General features: G+C 49.7%; 1 long non-coding RNA gene across 2 annotated transcripts; it reads left to right on the top strand.

Moving 5' to 3' along the window:
- The first annotated feature begins 5 nt into the window (after positions 1-5).
- LOC125754758 (uncharacterized) lies at positions 6-16,385 on the top strand. 2 transcript variants are annotated; one of them, XR_007409565.1, is made up of 3 exons: positions 6-3,291; positions 13,017-14,742; positions 15,331-16,385. It is a non-coding gene; the product is annotated as an uncharacterized LOC125754758 (long non-coding RNA). The 2 variants fall into 2 exon arrangements; XR_007409564.1 differs by having other exon boundaries at positions 13,017-16,385.
- Positions 16,386-17,107: the final 722 nt, after the last annotated feature.

Here is a 17,107-nt window from a genome sequence, read left to right as displayed (position 1 = left end):
GAACTGGTTTGGAAGTTAGTATGTAGCTCCCTTCTGAGGGAGGAATTCCTCTGAAGTCGCTGGATTGAGCTAAGAGACACTTGCCTCTCACAAAACTTGCGTCCCGTATCGAACGAAATCCTTTGAAGCGAAGCGTACAGGCGTTCAGCATGTGGGAGGTACAAGCCATAAGCTCAATCCAAAGGAGTGTGCATGCCTTGGAGGCAGCTGTCCCCTAGCACGAAATTGACAAGGCAGACAGTTGGTTCTCACTTCGCTACTGTCCTGCATACAACGAAATGCTGTGGAAGTAGACCGTACAGGCAGTCAGGATGGGGGAGGTACAGGCCATAAGCTCAACTCTCAGAAATGTGTATGCCTTGCAGGCAGATGTCTGCTTGCCACTCGTTCATGGGAGTTAAAACGTAGCATGACTCTAATTGAACAAGGCTGTTGGAAATCCCTGTATTGAACTCAGATACACATGAGTACAGGCCTGACACTTCCACATGCTTTTCACGCAACCTCTTCCAGCACCTCACTTAAGGATGATAGGAGCTATGTCTACAGGCAGTCAGGATGCGGGAGGGTCCTGCCCTGAGCTCAGCTCTCACAAGAAAGCATCCCTAGAAGCCAGGTTTCAACTAGCTGCGTTTTTATGACTGTGGTGTCCTTCTAACCTAATCTATACTTGGTCACTCCAGTCCCCAACTGGGCCTCAGCTGGACCTGGTGCCTCTGGTACTTAGTTTGGCCTCACCTGGACCTGGTGACTGTGTTCCCACCTGGGCCTCAACTGGTCTTATGACTTTTGTCCCCACCTGGGCCTCACCCAGACCAGGTGACTGAGTTCCACCTGGGTCTTACCTGGACCTGGTGAATCTGGTCCCCTCCTGGGTATCACCAGGACCTGGTGACTCTGGTCCTCACGTGCGCCCCACCTGGACCTGGTGACTCTTGTACCCACCTGGGCATCATCGGGATATGTTTAGTCTGTTTCCCAAGTGAGACTCTGGAACATTTAACTTTGGTCCTCACCTGGGCCTCACCTGGACCTGGTGACTCTGTTTCCCACATGAACCTCACCTGGACCTGGTGTCTCTGCTGTTCTTCTAGCCTCACCTGTACCTGGTGACTCCAGTCCCACTCCCCCCGGGCCTCACCTGGATTTGGTGACTCTGGTCCTCAGCTTGGTTTCATCTGGACCTGGTGACTGTGGTCCCCACCTTGGCCTCACCCAGACCTGCTGACTCTGGTTCCCACCTGCGCCTCACCTGTACCTGGTGATCTGGTTCTCACATGGACCACACCTAGACCTGGTACCCGTGCTGTCCTTCTAGACTCACCTTTAACTGGTAACTCTGGTCTCCACCTGGGCCTCACCTGGACCTGGTGAATCTGGTCCCCACTTGGTCCTCAAGAGGACCTGGTGACTCTGGTCCTGAGGTGGATATCATTGGGACATGGTTATTGTGTTCCCCACCTGGGACTCACCTCGACCTGGTAACTCTGGTCCTTACCTGGGCCTCACCTGGACCTGGTGATTCTGGTCGGCACCTGAGACTACCCTGGATCTGGTGACTGTGGTCCCCACCTGGGCCTCACTTGGACCTGGTGACTCTGATCCCCATCTGGGCCTCACCTGGCCCTGTTGACCATGGTCCTCAACTGGGCATAATTGGGACCCGGTGACTGTGTTCCACAACTGGACCTCACCTGGACCAGGTGACTCTGGTTCCCCTCTGGGTCTCACCCTGACCTGGTGACTGTGAACCCCACTTTGGCCTGACTTGGACCTGCTGACTCTGGTTGCCACCTGCGCCTCACCTCGAACTGTTGACTCTGGTTCTTTCAAGGGCCTCCCCTGTACCTGGTGCTTCTGGTCCCCACCTGGGCCTCACTGGGACCTGGTGAGTGTGGTTGCCACCTGCACCTCACCTGGACATGGTGATTCTGGTCCCCACCGGAGCCTCACCCATACCTGTTGACTTAGGTCCCCACGTGGACCTCACTTGGACCTGGTGATTCTGGTCCTTGCCTGGTCCTCACCCGGACCTGGTGACTCTGTCCGGGTGTTGGGCTCCATTTCAGTGAGACGTTTCCGAAGCTCACAGGCCTCAGCTGGAGCCCGGAAGGAGGCAGGTGCGGCCCTAGGGACGGGGAGGCCGCCTCCTGCATGGCCTCCTGCAGTGCGTAAGTGTCCCGCAGATGGCGCCCGACTCCAGGCCCCGCCCAAGGAGCGTGCATGCGCAGTAAGCCTCCTCCGCCTGCACTAACAGGAACCCGCCTGTGCTTGTGAGGCCTGAGGAGGACGTGGGGTCGCGTCCACGCTGATGAGCCCCAGCCTCCTCAGGACCCGCGGTGAGGCTTCAGTAGGACATTGGGCCGTGTTCACGCTGTCAGGAGTCCCGGTCTCCTCAGGACCCGCGGTGAGGCTTCAGGAAGCTGTGGGCCCGCATCCACGTGACAGGAGCCCCTGGGCCTCCTCAGGACCCGCGGGGAGGCTTCAGGAAGATGTGGCGCCGCGTCCACTCTGGCAGGAGCTCCCGGGCTCCTCAGGACCCAAGTTGAGGCTTCTGGAAGATGGGGGCCACATCCATGTTGACAGGAGCCCCGGCCTCCTCAGAACCCACGGTGAGGCTTCAGGAGGATGTGGGGCCACGTCCACACTGACAGGACGCTGACCTCCTCAGGACCCCCGGTGTAGACTTTGGGAAATATGGGGATGTGTCCATGCGGACAGAAGACCCCAGCCTTGTCAGGGCCCGTGGTGAGGCCTAAGAAAGATGTGGGGACCGCATCCACACTGACAGGTCTCCGGCCTCCTCAGGACCCCCTCTGAAGTTTTGGGAAACTTTGGGGCCACGTCCATGCTGACAGGATCCCCCAACCTCCTCAGGTCTTATGGTGAGGCTTGAGGAAAATGTGGGGCCACGTCAACACTGACAGGACCCCCGTCCTCCTCAGGACATGCACTTGGCTTCGGGACATATGGGGCTGCGTCTATGCTGCCAGGAGCCCACAGCCTCCTCAGGACCCGCAGTGAGTTTTCGGGGGGACGTGGGGCCATGTCCAGGGTGACAGGAATCCCCCGGCCTCCTGAGGACCTGCTGTGAGGCTTCCAGAGGATGTGAGGCATAGTCCACAGTGACAGGAGACCCGGCGTCCTCAGGACCCGCTGACTATGACTCAGGAACACATGGGGCCGCGTCCGCACTCACAGAAGCCCGGCTTCCTCAGGACCCCCTGGAGGACTCTGGAGGCGCCGTTGGGGGCCACGTCCACATCAGAAGGGACTACTCAGAACCACAGGGTAAGTGAATGGGTAGAATGAATGGTAGGGTCAGGGGAAGGGAGGCAGTTAGTGGTTAGGGTTAAGTCAGATGTTAGGGGTTAGTGATTAGGCTTATGGTTACAGATTAGAGGTTAGGGTGAGGGATAAGGGTAAGGGTCAGTGGTTAGGAGTTAGGATGGGGGTTAGGGATTAGGGAAAGGGGTTAGGGTTAGGGACAGGATTTAGAGTTAGGGTTAGGGTTTAGGCTTTAGGGATTAGGGCAGGAGGTTAGGAGTTGGGGTTAGGGTTATGGTTAGAGTTAGGGTTGGGCTTAGGTTTGCAGTTAGGGTTAGGGGTAGAGGCAGGCACCCCAAAGGGAGGGCGATGTGGGACTCGATCCTGGGATCCCAGGATCACACCCTGAGCCGAAGGCAGATGCTCAACCACTGAGCCAACAGGTGTCCCCCAGGGTTTGGTTTCAAATCTAGTTTGTCTGATATAAGTACGGGTCCTCCAGCTTTCTTTTGCTGTCCATTAGCGTGATAGATGATTTTCCATCCCCTGGCTTTCAATCTGCTGGTGTCTATAGGTCTAAGGTGAGCATCTTGTAGGCAGCATACAGATGGATCTTGTTTTTTTAATAAAGATTTTATTTAAGAGAGAGAGAGAGAGAGAGGCAGAAAATTAGGCAGAGAGAGAAGCAGGCTCCCCACCAGGAGCCCAATATGGGACTCAATCCCAGACTCCAGGATCACACCCTGAGTCAAAGGCAGAGGCTCAACCCCTGAGCCACCCAGGCATCCCGGATCATGTTTTTTAAGCCACTCTGATACCCTATATCTTTTGATTGGAGCATTTAGTCTATCAGCATTCAGAGTGATTATTGAAAGATATGAACTTAGTGCCTTTGTGTTACCTGTAGAGTTGGTGTTGCTGGTGATGTTCTCTGGTCCTTTCTAGTTTTTTGCTTTTGGTCTCTTTTTTTCCCCCACTAGAAGAGTCCCTCTTAAAATTCCTTACTGGACTGGTTTAGTGGTCATGAACTCCTTTATTTTTTGCCTGTCTGAGATCCTTCTATGCTGAATGACAGCCTTGCTGAAGAAAGAATTCTTACAAATTGAACTCCAATTTAAAAAAAATTAAAAACATAAAATAAATTTTTGCTATTATGATTGAGGAAAATGGCATTTTATGTTCAGAAATTTTTAATTTCTTCCTATGGAGATTAAATAAATTTTGATGATTATTCTTAAAAAAACAAAAGAAAGAATTCTTGGCTGCATACTTTTCCCATTCAGCATATTGAATATTTCCTTCCACTTCCTTCTGGCTTGCCAAGTTTGTGGACAGATCTGCTGCAAACTGATTCATCTTCCCTTGTAGGTTAAGGACTACCTCCCCCAAGCCCCACCTCCACTGCTTTCAGGATTCTTTTCTTGTCTGTGTATTTTGTGACTTTGACTCTGAGGTGCCTGGGTGATGGTCAGCTTCTGTTGAATTTATTGGGAGTTCTCTGTCTCTCGATTTCAGTGTCTGTGTCCTTCCTCAGGTTATAGAAGTTTACATAATTCATTCAAATAAAACTTCTACCCCCTTTTCTCTCTCTTCATCTTCTGAGTCTCCTATGATATGAATGTTATTGTTTTAATAAGTGGCTGAGTTCCCTCAGTCTGCCTCTGTGGTCCATAACCTTTCTTGTTTTTAAGGCTTCCACTTGGGACTGCATCTCAGTTATAGCATTTTTAACGTTGGCCTGACTAGATTTTAGTTCTTTTAGTTCTACAGTAAGGGATTCTCTAGTTTTCTTCTATGCTCTTTTTCCAGCCCAGCTGCTATCTTTCTTTTTCTTTTTTTTTTAATTTTTATTTATTTATGATAGTCACAGAGAGAGAAAGAGAGAGAGGCAGAGACATAGGCAGAGGGAGAAGCAGGCTCCATGCACCGGAAGCCCGATGTGGGATTCGATCCCGGGTCTCCAGGATCGCGCCCTGGGCCAAGGGCAGGCGCCAAACAGCTGCGCCACCCAGGGATCCCTAGCTGCTATCTTTCTAATCATTGTTTTAAACTGTAGTTAGACATCATATATGTGTATTGATGAACTTCCTGGCTGTGAGTACTACCTCATGTTATTTTATGGAGGTGAATTTCTCCATCTCATTATTTTTTCCAGAAAAGAAAGAAGGAAGAAAAAGAAAAACCAAGAAAAACAATAACAACTGCCCTCCCCAATAAAACACCAGATTATTTTGGCCTGGTTGTTAAAAGATTCTAAATCCCAAAATATGAAACACAATTAAAGTACCATGAAAGTAAAAATAAGAAATATATAAGGTACATACATAAAAATTAAAATAAAGCAATTAATAAAAAAGAATCAAAGTAAATAAATGAAAATAAAGCACAAAGTACAAAGGAAGCTAAACCCTACTTTCCAGGCAGAGCTGAAGCTCTGCAGCCTCTGTGGTCCGACAACTTGGTGGCAGCGAGTGGTCTGTGCGGGGTCTGGGGATGGGCCTTGGCACTGATTCTCAGGTGCACATCTGCGGGGTCAGAGGCGGGGTGGGCGTCAGCGCCTCTGGCCTCCAGCGGGCGGCGCTGTGCTGCTCCCTGAGACTCGGCGCTGATGGGCGGGATGCCAGTGGGGACGCTGGGTCCTCTGGCTCTGGGGCTGAGCATCCCGCCCCCCCAGTCTGCAGGGGCCTCCACAGAAGAGCCCCCAAGCCCCCGGGTCTCCGCCGCTTCTCTCAGAACCCTGCGTTCACTCTGCCTGCGTCCGAGCTTCTTTTGGTTTTGTTTTTTTATCTCAGACTGTTGTGCCCAAGATTGCGAATCCGAGAAACCACTGAGAAGCCGACACCGATGCAAACGCACCAGGGTTTATTTACAAGCTCAAGCTTGCGTCCAAGTACACCCTGACACAACGGAGCAGGGACTTGGACCCCGAAGTGGGTTTTAGCTGAGTTTTAAGGGCTGGTCTTGGGGACCTCCAGAAGGGCTGGAGCAATTCCTCAAGTTCTGTTTACATTTTGATATGGGGCCTTCAAGGGCATTGAGCTCTGTTCTCATTCTAATAGGGGCTTCCTGCCCTAGGCCTGGGCTCAGTTCTTATGCTAATGTGGGGCTTTCAAAGACATTAAGCTGTAAACTTTTGGTTTTTTGCTGTAACTGAAGTAATGGAAATTTCAGCTCTTCTTTGCAGGGGCGTGGGATGGCTGGACGTGTGCTAACACTGGACTTAAAGTGGAATGGCCTTAATTTTCTCGGCCTCCACGCATCCCGTCTTCCTATCTAGCTCCTTCCCCCTTCCCTGGAGCTCCTAAGAGAGCAATTGCAAATGACCTCTGGTGGCAGCCTGTGTTGGGGGACAGGCCCAGGGATTTGGGATCAGGAAGACCTGGAGCTCAGGCATCCAGGCTGTGCAGCCAGATTCGATGCTGCAGACTCTTATTCCCTAAGGCTATCTTGACAACTGACTTCGTACATAGAAAAGCTCTCCTTTGTCTTTAAAAGATGAAGAGCAAGTCAAAGCAGTTTTTCTCTGCCCATCTGATTGCTCAGATTCCAAACTGAGACATATTTCCTGTTAATAAGGATAATTTACTATCCATAGTACTATGGTTAAAATATTCTGACACAAGTAATTCAGAAGGATGAGGGTTTCTCATCTCTTTCTTCACAGCTCAGTCACTCATCAGGAAATGCATCTTTATGGATTTGGAAAGAACCGAGAGACATTATTACCAATGGTCATATTATTAGATTAAGGATTCTTCCCTGAGATCCCAAGAAGGCAATTTTTCCTCGGGCTTGAGGAGGCCTCTTGGAGTGAGGTTAAAATCAGAAATTGTGAGTTTGGGTTTCAGATAATGAACTGGTTAGCTACGTAAACACGGACAGGCACTTAGGTTCTTTTTGAATTTCAATTCCCTTAAAAGCTATAGAATAATTTCTAAACACCTCATTGGACTGTTGTAGGATTTCTTTATTGCTAATATAAGTTAACATTCATATGGCACATATTATGTGCCACGAATTGTGTCATGTTTCACATAAAAGAACTCATGGGATCCTCCAACAACCCTATGGGCAGATACTGTTATCTTGATGGGCCAACTAAAGGATTCGAACTCAGGAAGCCTGGCTCCAGGCCATTATGGCCACCAGAAAATATTTATTAAGTACTTACTAACGTCCTAGGTATTGTACAAATAAAGTCCAACTCTTTACTCATTAGAGCTCTATGGCACAGGCATTATTACTGTCACAGTTTTGCAGAGAAAGAAGTAGGTTCAGAGCCTAAGCTCAAGGGACTTGCCCAGAGCCCTACAATTCAGAGGCAGAAACCTTCCTTTTCCTCATAATATTCTCCTTCCACCACTTACCTTCTCCTTTCTCTAAGTCTTAATATAAATGTTGCTTCTTCTAGTCATCTTCTCTGAGGCCCCAGTTAGACTAAGCCTTCTTATATATGTACTTGTAGTAAGCTGTATATTTACCTTTATATTGGCTACTATAATCTTGTTTAGTTGTCTTTCGGTCACTTTTTGGTTAGTATCCGTCTCTCCCACCAGCATGGCCTGGAGGGAGCTAGGGACTGCATCTATGTCTGGTTAACTTGGTATTCCTAGCACCTTGCACATAGTAGCTATGCACCAAATACTTAATAAATTAATGGATCCCTAACCTTCTTGAGTTGATGTTGATAAACATTAGAACATGAAATGGACAAAGATAAGAATGAAATTGCTGAATGAAATGATAAAAAGCAATTTTATCCATTCACTCATTCAGTATTTTATCAGGTGCCTACTGTGTGCCATATCTGAGCGAAGGAAAACGATACGTGATTCCATTAGGGTATTATAATAGCAACTTAAAAATTGGCCTTCTAAGGCATTTGCTATAGTTGAAAGCTCTAACGAAAAGGCTCAGTGATTAGGAAGGAACTCAATAAAATCAAAATAAAGTATTATCTGGGCAGTAATTTCCCAGTAAATTTGGTTTAATAAAAATTTCACATGAATCATTTCTTAACTGACACTGAAGCACTGTGAACTCTTTGGAAGACAAATGTCAAGAAAATAAATGTTATGCATTGCTAATTTTAAATGCACTTGCAATATGGTGTCTAATATAAAAGAAGTATTTTTATCTGATTTTTGCTATTTATTATCCTTTCCTGCTTTTCAGATTGAGGAGGCATTATACGTGTTCATAAGTGTTTTTCTTTCCTTCTGATATAAAATTCTTACTTTGTTCTCATCTAAGGAACTCTTTAAGAATAAGGCAAAAATTAATTAAACTATTCTAAAAATGTTTTCACACTTGGAGCCTGATTCATTTAAGTCAATTTTCAAAATAAATCTTATTTATTAGAAAAAAAACACATAGATTTATAGGGAAATTGAGAAGATAGTACAGAGAATTCTCATGCACTCGCACTCAGTTTCTCCAATTATCAATATCTTATATTAGTATGGTACAAATATTAGCTAATGAATCAATATTAAAATATTCGCATTAACCAAAGACCATACTTTATTCAGATGTCCTTAGTTTTTGCTAAGTTACCATCCCTCACATCACATTACACTTGTCCTCATGTTTTCTTAGGCTCCTCTGGATTGTGACAGTTTTTCAGCCTTTCCTTATTGTTGTTGAACTGGAACACTTTGAGAAGTAGAGTATTTTGTAAAATTTCCCTCAGTTGGGACATGTCTGTTTATCTCATGATTGAACTGTGATTGTGAATCATATACAGAGATATACTGCCATTTTTATTATATCATATAGGGGATAGATACTATCAACATGATTTATCAGTCTTGGGAGGCAGATGTCTGCTACCCACTCCTACATGGGAGTTAGAACCTAGCTACACTCTAATTGAAGAAGGCCATTGGAAATCGCTGTATTCAACTCAGATACACAGGAGTATAGGCCTGACGCTTCCACATGCTTTTCTTACAACCTCTACCAGCACCTACCATCAGGATGTTAGCAGCTAAGTCTACAGGCAGGCAGGATGCGGGTGGGTCCTGCCCTGAGCTCAGCTCTCAAAAGGAAGCATGCCTCGAAGCCAGCTTTCTACTAGCTGCGTTTTTATGGCCATGAGAACGTAGCAGCATTGTAAGTCAGGAGGTTCCATGTACACCGCTCTACTGCACCTGGAGACACAAGCATTGAAGCCTGCAGCTAGGCCCTTGTGTCCTATGAGCTTCTGACAAACTTGTCTAGTGAGGAGGTTCGAAATTCCATCTGAAGGCTGTGTGGAACTGAAGGGACTGGGGGTGAGCTCAAGTCTCAGAAGCAAGTACCCATTGGACACTGCGTTCAACTAGCTTCTCATGTAAGGAACTTAGTATGTAGCACCAAACTAAGAGAGCAGTTCCTCAAATATCTCTGGATTGGGATATGAGACACTAGTCGTGTGGGCCGGCACCTTCCACTAACCTCTCACAACCCTTCTGTCACACATCGAGGCTAGGCCTGATAGGAGCGAAGTGTATCTGCAGTCAGCATGTGGGAGGTACAGGGCATGAGTTCAACTCTCAGAAGTGTGTATGCTTTGCAGGCAGATGTCTGCTAGACACTTATTGATGGGAGCTAGAAGCCGAGCTACACTCTAATTGAACAAGGACGTTGGCAATCGCTGTATTGAACTGAGATACACGAGAGTACAAGCCTGTCACTTCCACATGCTTTTCACACAACCTCTGCCAGCACCTAACATAAGGATGCTAGGACCTATGTCTACAGGCAGTTATGATGCGGGAGGGTCATGCCCTGACCTCAGCTCTCACAACGAAGCATGTCTAGAAGCCAGGTTACAACTAGCTGCGTTCTTATGGCAGTGAGAACATAGCAGCATTCTGAGTCAGGAGGTTCCAAGAATACCACTCTACTGCACCTGGAGACACTTTCCAGGCCTGCATTATTCCACTTGCGTCTCACCAGCTTCTGACAAACGTCTCTGGTCAAGATGTTCGAAACTCATTCTGCAGGCAGTGTGGAACTGTGGGACTGGGTGTGAGCTCAACTCTCAGAAGTAAGTTGCCTTTGGACACGGGGTTCAGATAGCTTCTCACGTATGGAACTTAGTATGTAGCACCAGTCTAAGACAGGAATTACTAGGAAATCGCTGGATTGAGCTTGGAGGCACTAGTCTTGTGGGCCGGCACCTTCCACTTACCTCTCACAACACTTCAGTCATACATCGAGCCTAGGCTTGTAAAGAGCGAAGTGTACCTGCAGGCAGGATGTGGGAGGTACAGGCCATAAGCCCAACTCTCATAAGTGTGTATGCCTGGGAGGCAGATGTCTGCTACCCACTCATACATGGGAGTTAGAACCTAGCTACAGGGATCCCTGGGTGGCGCAGTGGTTTAGCGCCTGCCTTTGGCCCAGGGTGGGATCCTGGAGACCCGGGATCAAATCCCACATCGGGCTCCCAGTGCATGGAGCCTGCTTCTCCCTCTGCCTATGTCTCTGCCTCTCTCTCTCTCTCTCTGTGTGTGTATGTGTGTGTGTGACTATCATAAATTAATTAATTAAAAAAAAAGAACCTAGCTACACTCTGATTGAAGAAGGCCGTTGGACATCGCCGTATTCAACGCAGATACACGTGAGTACAGGCCTGTCGCTTCCACATGCTTTTCTCACAACCGCTCCCAGCACCTAACATTAGGATGTTAGCAGCTACATCTACAGGCAGGCAGGATGCGGGAGGGTCCTGTCTTGAGCTCAGGTCTCAAAAGGAAGCATGGCTCAAAGCTGTAGTTCAGGAGGTTCAATGAATACTGCTCTACTGCACCTGGAGACACAACCATTGAAGCCTTCGACTTGCCCCCTGCGTACCATGAGCTTCTGGCATACATCTCTAGTGAGGATGTTCGAAACTGTATCTGCAGTCAGTGTGGAACTGTGAGTGACTGCGTGTGGTCTCACCTCTCAGAATCAAGTTCCCCTGGACACTGCTTTCAACTAGCTTCTCTTGTATAGAAGTTAGTATGTAGTGCCAATGTATGAGAGGAATTCCTCGGTAGTCGCTGGATTGAGCTTCAAGACACTTGTCTCCTGGCCTGCACCTTCCAATTGCCTCTCACACCACTTCTGTCATGCAACGAACCTAGGCCTGTTAGAAGCGAAGTGTACATGCAGTCAGTGTGGGACCCAGGAAATTTCTTTTATTATTTATGATAGTCACACAGCAAGAGAGATATAGAGAGGCAGAGACATAGGCAGAGGGAGAAGCAGGCTCCATGCACCGGGAGCCCGACATGGGATTCGATCCCGGGTCTCCAGGATCACGCCCCTGGCCAAAGGCAGGCGCTAAACCGCTGCGCCACCCACGGATCCCGGGACCCAGGAAATTTAACAAAAATCCCCTACTCCTGGGGATTAGCAGAGGAGGACAGATGCCATTTTGTGCTACACCTGTCACCCCCTGTATGACCCCTACATAAACTGCTTATTGCTTAAGGTGCTGCCCCACCCTAGTCAAGCTTTTGGGCACGCCTACTCAGAAATCGGCCCATAACAATGTAACCCTGCTTTGTGCCCGCCAAAACTGCGCGCCAATTCTGACCAAAGTAATAGGCCAGCTCAAATGGATACTATAGGGTAAGATGTAATTCAATCGGCCACCTGCGTGTGGACCGACATGTCTGAGCAACTTTCTGTGTATCCCATGGGCCACTGGCCCCTATAAAGCTGCTATGCCTCTTAGTCTCAGGGTCCAAGTCCCTGCTCCGCTGTGTCAGGTATACTTAGACCCACGCTCCAGCTTGTAAATAAACCCTCTTGTGTTTGCATCGGTGTCGGCTTCTCGGTGGTTTCTAGGATTCACAATCTTGGCCACAACATTTGGGGGCTCGTCCGGGATCTGAGAGACCTCCAGGACCTTATCCGGAGGATTTCACGCGTGGTGAGTGCACTCAACTTTTTCCACCTTTTGCATGTATATTCTCTGAGAGCTCCAACCTGTAGGAATTCCAATCTGTATTAGGTCAGCATTGGCTTAGGCGGACGCGCTGGTGGGCCATCAACCGGGGGTCTTGAGGAGACGTCCCTTGCCCCTGCCTGGAGGATGGAGGTCCTATCTGTAAGGAGGACGGAGGTCCACATCTGTATGGAAGACGGGGGTCCTCATCTGTAAGGAGGACGGGGGTCCTCATCTGTATGGAGGATGGGGTCCTCATCTGTAAGGAGGACGGGGGTCCTCATCCATAAGGAGGATGTGGTCCTCATCCGTAATGACGACAGGGGTCCTCATCCATAAGGAGGTCTGGGGGTCCTCATCCGTAAGGAGGACGGGGGTCCTCAGTCTGTATGGAGGACGGGGGTCCTCATCTGTAAGGAGGGCTGGCTGCCAGCCCTTCGGATTACTTTCTGTCTTGTCTCCGCAGCCGCACTAGAACGTTTGTCTGTTACTGTGTCTTCTTACCTCTTTGCGCGCTGGTCTGTTACCTGTTTGTGTGCTGGTCTGTGTTACTGTGTTCTTGTTAACTGTGTGTTTGACTGTGTTACTTGTGAACTGTCGTAACTGTCTGTGCCTTGGTGTGGACAGGGGACATAATGGGCAGATGCAAACCATACCCTTGTCTCTTATGCTCTCCCACTTCTTGGATGTTAGGGAAGCAGCTCTTATTCTGAGCATAGACATACAGAGAGAGAGATTCCAAATTTATTGCATATCAGAATGGCCAACCTTTGATGTGGGATGGCCCCGAGAAGGAAATTTTCACCTACCTATTATCTTACAGGTTAAGGCCGTGAACTTCAGGGACAAACCAGATGGCCACCCTGACCAGATGCCCAACATCCTGGCCTGTCAGGACATGATCGAGAATTCCCCTCCTTGGCTAAAACCCGTTTTTACTCCCCAAAGCACACAACTCGCCTGAAGGTAAGGAGAGACTCCGGGTCCACCGCCAGACTCTAATGGCAGGTCTCCAGGCTGCCGCGTGCAAGACTACCAATCTGGCCAAGGTCTATGATGTGAGACAGGGTAAGGATGAGAGTCCAGCAGCCTTCTTAGAGGGAGCAATAGAGGCTTTTAGGCAGTACACCCCTATGAACCCAGAAGCCCCGGAAACAAAGGCCGCAATTATCATGGCTTTTGTTAACCAGGCCGCTCTGAACATTAAAAAGAAATTGCAAAGAGTAGAGAGACTGGGAGAGAAGAGCTTGCAGGACTTAGTGATAATAGCAGAACGAGTCTATAATAGAAAAAGTCCGGAAGAACTGCATGTTACCACCCCACACGCTATTAAAGGGGTACTCAAACAGCCCCCAGACAGCTGGATCAGCAATGCCCATCTGACCCATTATCAGAGCCTACTGCTAAACCCCACCAGAATTTTATTTAAGCCACCGACAACCCTGAATCTGGCAACGCTACTCCCTAACCCAGACTGGGACCCCCCTCTGCATGACTGTCAAGAAATTTTGGCACAGGTGTACGGAATCAGAGCTGATCTCCAGGACCAGCCACTGCCGAACGCCAATGCCACCTGGTACACGGACGACAGCAGTTTTGTCCGAGAAGGAGTCCGATTTGCGGGGGCAGCCATACCATAACCACGGAGACAGAGACCGTCTGGGCGGAGCCATTGACAGCCTAAATGTTGGCTCAATGGGCAGAACTGATCCCACTGGCCAAGGCACTGACCATGGAGGAAGGTAAACGAATAAACATCTACACCGACAGCAGGTACGCCTTTGCCACCGCTCACATTCACGGAGCCCTTTACAGAGAGAGAGAGAGCTTCTGACAGCAGAGGCAAAGACTGTTAAAAACAAAACGGAGATTCTTGAACTCCTGAGGACCCTCTGGCTGCCCAAGGCCCTAGCCATCATCCACTGTCCGGGGCACCAAAAGGCAGACACACCAGTAGCCAGGGGAAACCGGCTAGCCGATTTAAAAGCAAAGGAGGTGTCCCTTTTGGTGACCCAGGTCTTAGCAACCACGCTACCTGATCTGGGGGAACGGAACCTGCCGGACACCCCCAACTATAGTGATGCTGACTTACACTGGATCAAACACTTGCCTATGACCCAGTGATTGTGTGGCTGGTGGAGGGCCACAGACTCCAGCATCATCTTGCCAGAGGAACTGGGACGGCGAGTCCTATCCAAAACGCATCGGAGTACTCACACGGGAACAAGGAAGATGGAAGACCTCATACGACATGCAAAGATCACTATTAAAGACTCTCGAGCAAAGATCGAGCAGATCGTGGCAAGCTGCCACTCATGCCAGTTAACTAATGCCACCGCCCATGGATCTAACCCAGGCACCTGGCTCCGGGGGGACCGCCCAGGAGCCTACTGGGAAGTGGACTTCACTGAGGTAAAACCTGGAAAATATGGATACAGGTATTTATTAGTGTTTGTAGATACTTTTTCAGGATGCACAGAGGCATTTCCCACCAAACATGAAACGGCACAGACCGTGACCAAGAAACTGCTGGAAGACATCTTACCAAGGTATGGTTTTCCTGTTAAGATTGGGTCAGACAAGGGCCCAGGATTCTTCTCTAAGGTAACACAGGGAGTGGCACTAGTACTTGGGGCAGATTGGAAATTAGATTGTGCATATAGGCCCCAGAGCTCAGGACAGGTAGAGAGGATGAACAGAACACTAAAGGAGACCTTAACTAAATTAGCCCTGGAGGGATCCCTGGGTGGAGCAGCGGTTTGGTGCCTGCCTTTGGCCCAGGGCGCGATCCTGGAGACCCGGGATCGAATCCCACATCGGGCTCCCGGTGCATGGAGCCTGCTTCTCCCTCTGCCTGTGTCTCTGCCTCTCTCTCTCTCTGTAACTATCATAAATAAATAAAAATTAAAAAAAAATAAAATAAATTAGCCCTGGAGACTGGCGGGGACTGGGTGACTCTCCTCCCCTTCGCCCTATATCGGGTGAGGAACTCCCCATATAAGATGGGACTGACTCCCTACGAGATCATGTTCGGTCTTCCTCCACCTGTTATCCCCATTTTAAAACTTGAGGTGCTTGCTGAATTTGATGATCACCAACTTCTTTTCTCCCTCCAAATGTCATGAACCCATGAGCAGGTGTGGCCTAAGCTGAGGGCCCTCTATGAGACTGGGCCACCCCCGGATCCCCATCGATATCAGCCAGGTGACTGGGTGTACATGTGTACGTGTGGAGATACCAACACCGGACACTTCAACCTCGCTGCAAGGGACCTACACCCTGATCCTGACCACTCCCAATGCTCTCAAGGTCGACGGGATTACTCCCTGGTCCACTACACCCACGTCCAGCCAGCTGACCCACATACCGTTCTCAAGAACTTTGTTCCAGAATGGAAAAGCCACCCGGACAAGGACAATCCCCTAAAGCTAAGAGTGCACCGTTCTCACTAATTTCACACCTCCAAGACTCCCTAGTCTGAGGTTGTCCTTCAAAATAGAAAGGGATTAGACTTAGTCTTCTTACAACAAAGGGTGTGTGTGTGGTGTGTGGGGGGGGTATGTGCTGCCTTAAACGTAGAATGCTGCTTCTTCGCTGGAATATAAATGGCAGCGAGAACAGCAACAAGGTTGGTTAAAATCCTGGTTTAATCATTCCACCTGGCTCACTCTAAGAGCAACCTGGACCCTTGATTGGATCCTGCATAGGATCCTCTGAAAAAGGGGGGAATGTGGGACCCAGGAAATTTAACAAAAATCCCCTACCCCTGGACAAGCAGAGGAGGACTGATTCCATTTTGTGCTACACCTGCCACCTCCTGTATGACCCCCACATAACCTGCTTATTGCTTAAGGCGCTGCCCCACCCTAGTCGAGCCGCTGGGCACACCCTAATCGGAAATCGGCTCAGAACAATGTAACCCTGCTTTGTGCCCGCCAAAACTGCGCGCCAATTCTGACCAAAGTAATAGGCCAGCTAAAATGGATACTATAGGGTAAGATGTAATTCAATCGGCCACCTGCGTGTGGACCGACATGACTGTGCACCTTTCTGTGTATCCCATGGGCCACTGGCCCCTATAAAGCTGCTACGTCGCCTCTTAGTCTCGGGGTCCAAGTCCCTGCTCCGCAGTGTCGGGTATATTTGGACCCATGCTGGAGCTTGTAAATAAACCCTCGTGTGTTTGCATCGGTGTCGGCTCCTTGGTGGTTTCTCGTATTTGCAATCTTGGGCACAAGACCAGGGCCTGCTGCCCTGACCTCCCTTCCAGGGCCACACTGACCGCCCCACAGGCCCTCTGTGCCCGAGGCACACAGGCACGGGGATGCGGGGAGGGGAGGAAGTGCCCCGGAACCCGGCCAGCCCAGGCCCCCAGGACAGAGGGAGCACAGACCTCCTAGGTCGCTTTGCACAGACCCTGGTGACCTGAGGCTCCCTGACTGTCACTCTGTCCCAGCCCCTCCTGGCCCGCGGGGCACAGGCTGAGTCCCAGTAAAGTCCGTGGGGTCCTGACCCTGGTGTCTGGCCGCCCCTGGTAGGCACGTGGGGACGTCAGCTGTGTGTGTGCCTGGCGGCGCCCCTGCAGGGGCTGGTTGGGGCCTGGGTGGTGCCCCTCCTCCTCTCTGGGGGTCTCTCCACGCCCCGTGCACAGAGTTCCTGGAGACACAGAAATGGGCTGGCTGTGCATTTTCGCACCACAACACTTTCTTGACTTGCTACAGCAAACGGGCTCAGAGCCGAGGGTGTGCACCTTCCCCTGGGCAGGGAGACCTTTCTGTCCTTTAGGGAGGGCAAGAATCACACGGGGTGGGGGGCGGGGGCTGGAGTCCCCCACCTGGGAGCATGTGTGGACTCCGTGTGGGGGCTTGTGTCCTGAGGTTTCAGCCTGAGAGACGGTTCTGAGGACAGCAGAGC

Source organism: Canis lupus, unplaced genomic scaffold (assembly GCF_003254725.2).
Source record: "Canis lupus dingo isolate Sandy unplaced genomic scaffold, ASM325472v2 SANDYSCAFF093, whole genome shotgun sequence".
Taxonomy (NCBI): Eukaryota; Metazoa; Chordata; class Mammalia; order Carnivora; family Canidae; genus Canis; species Canis lupus.
Note: the sequence above shows the minus strand (reverse complement) of the source record. Positions and strands in the feature narration are given on the sequence as shown.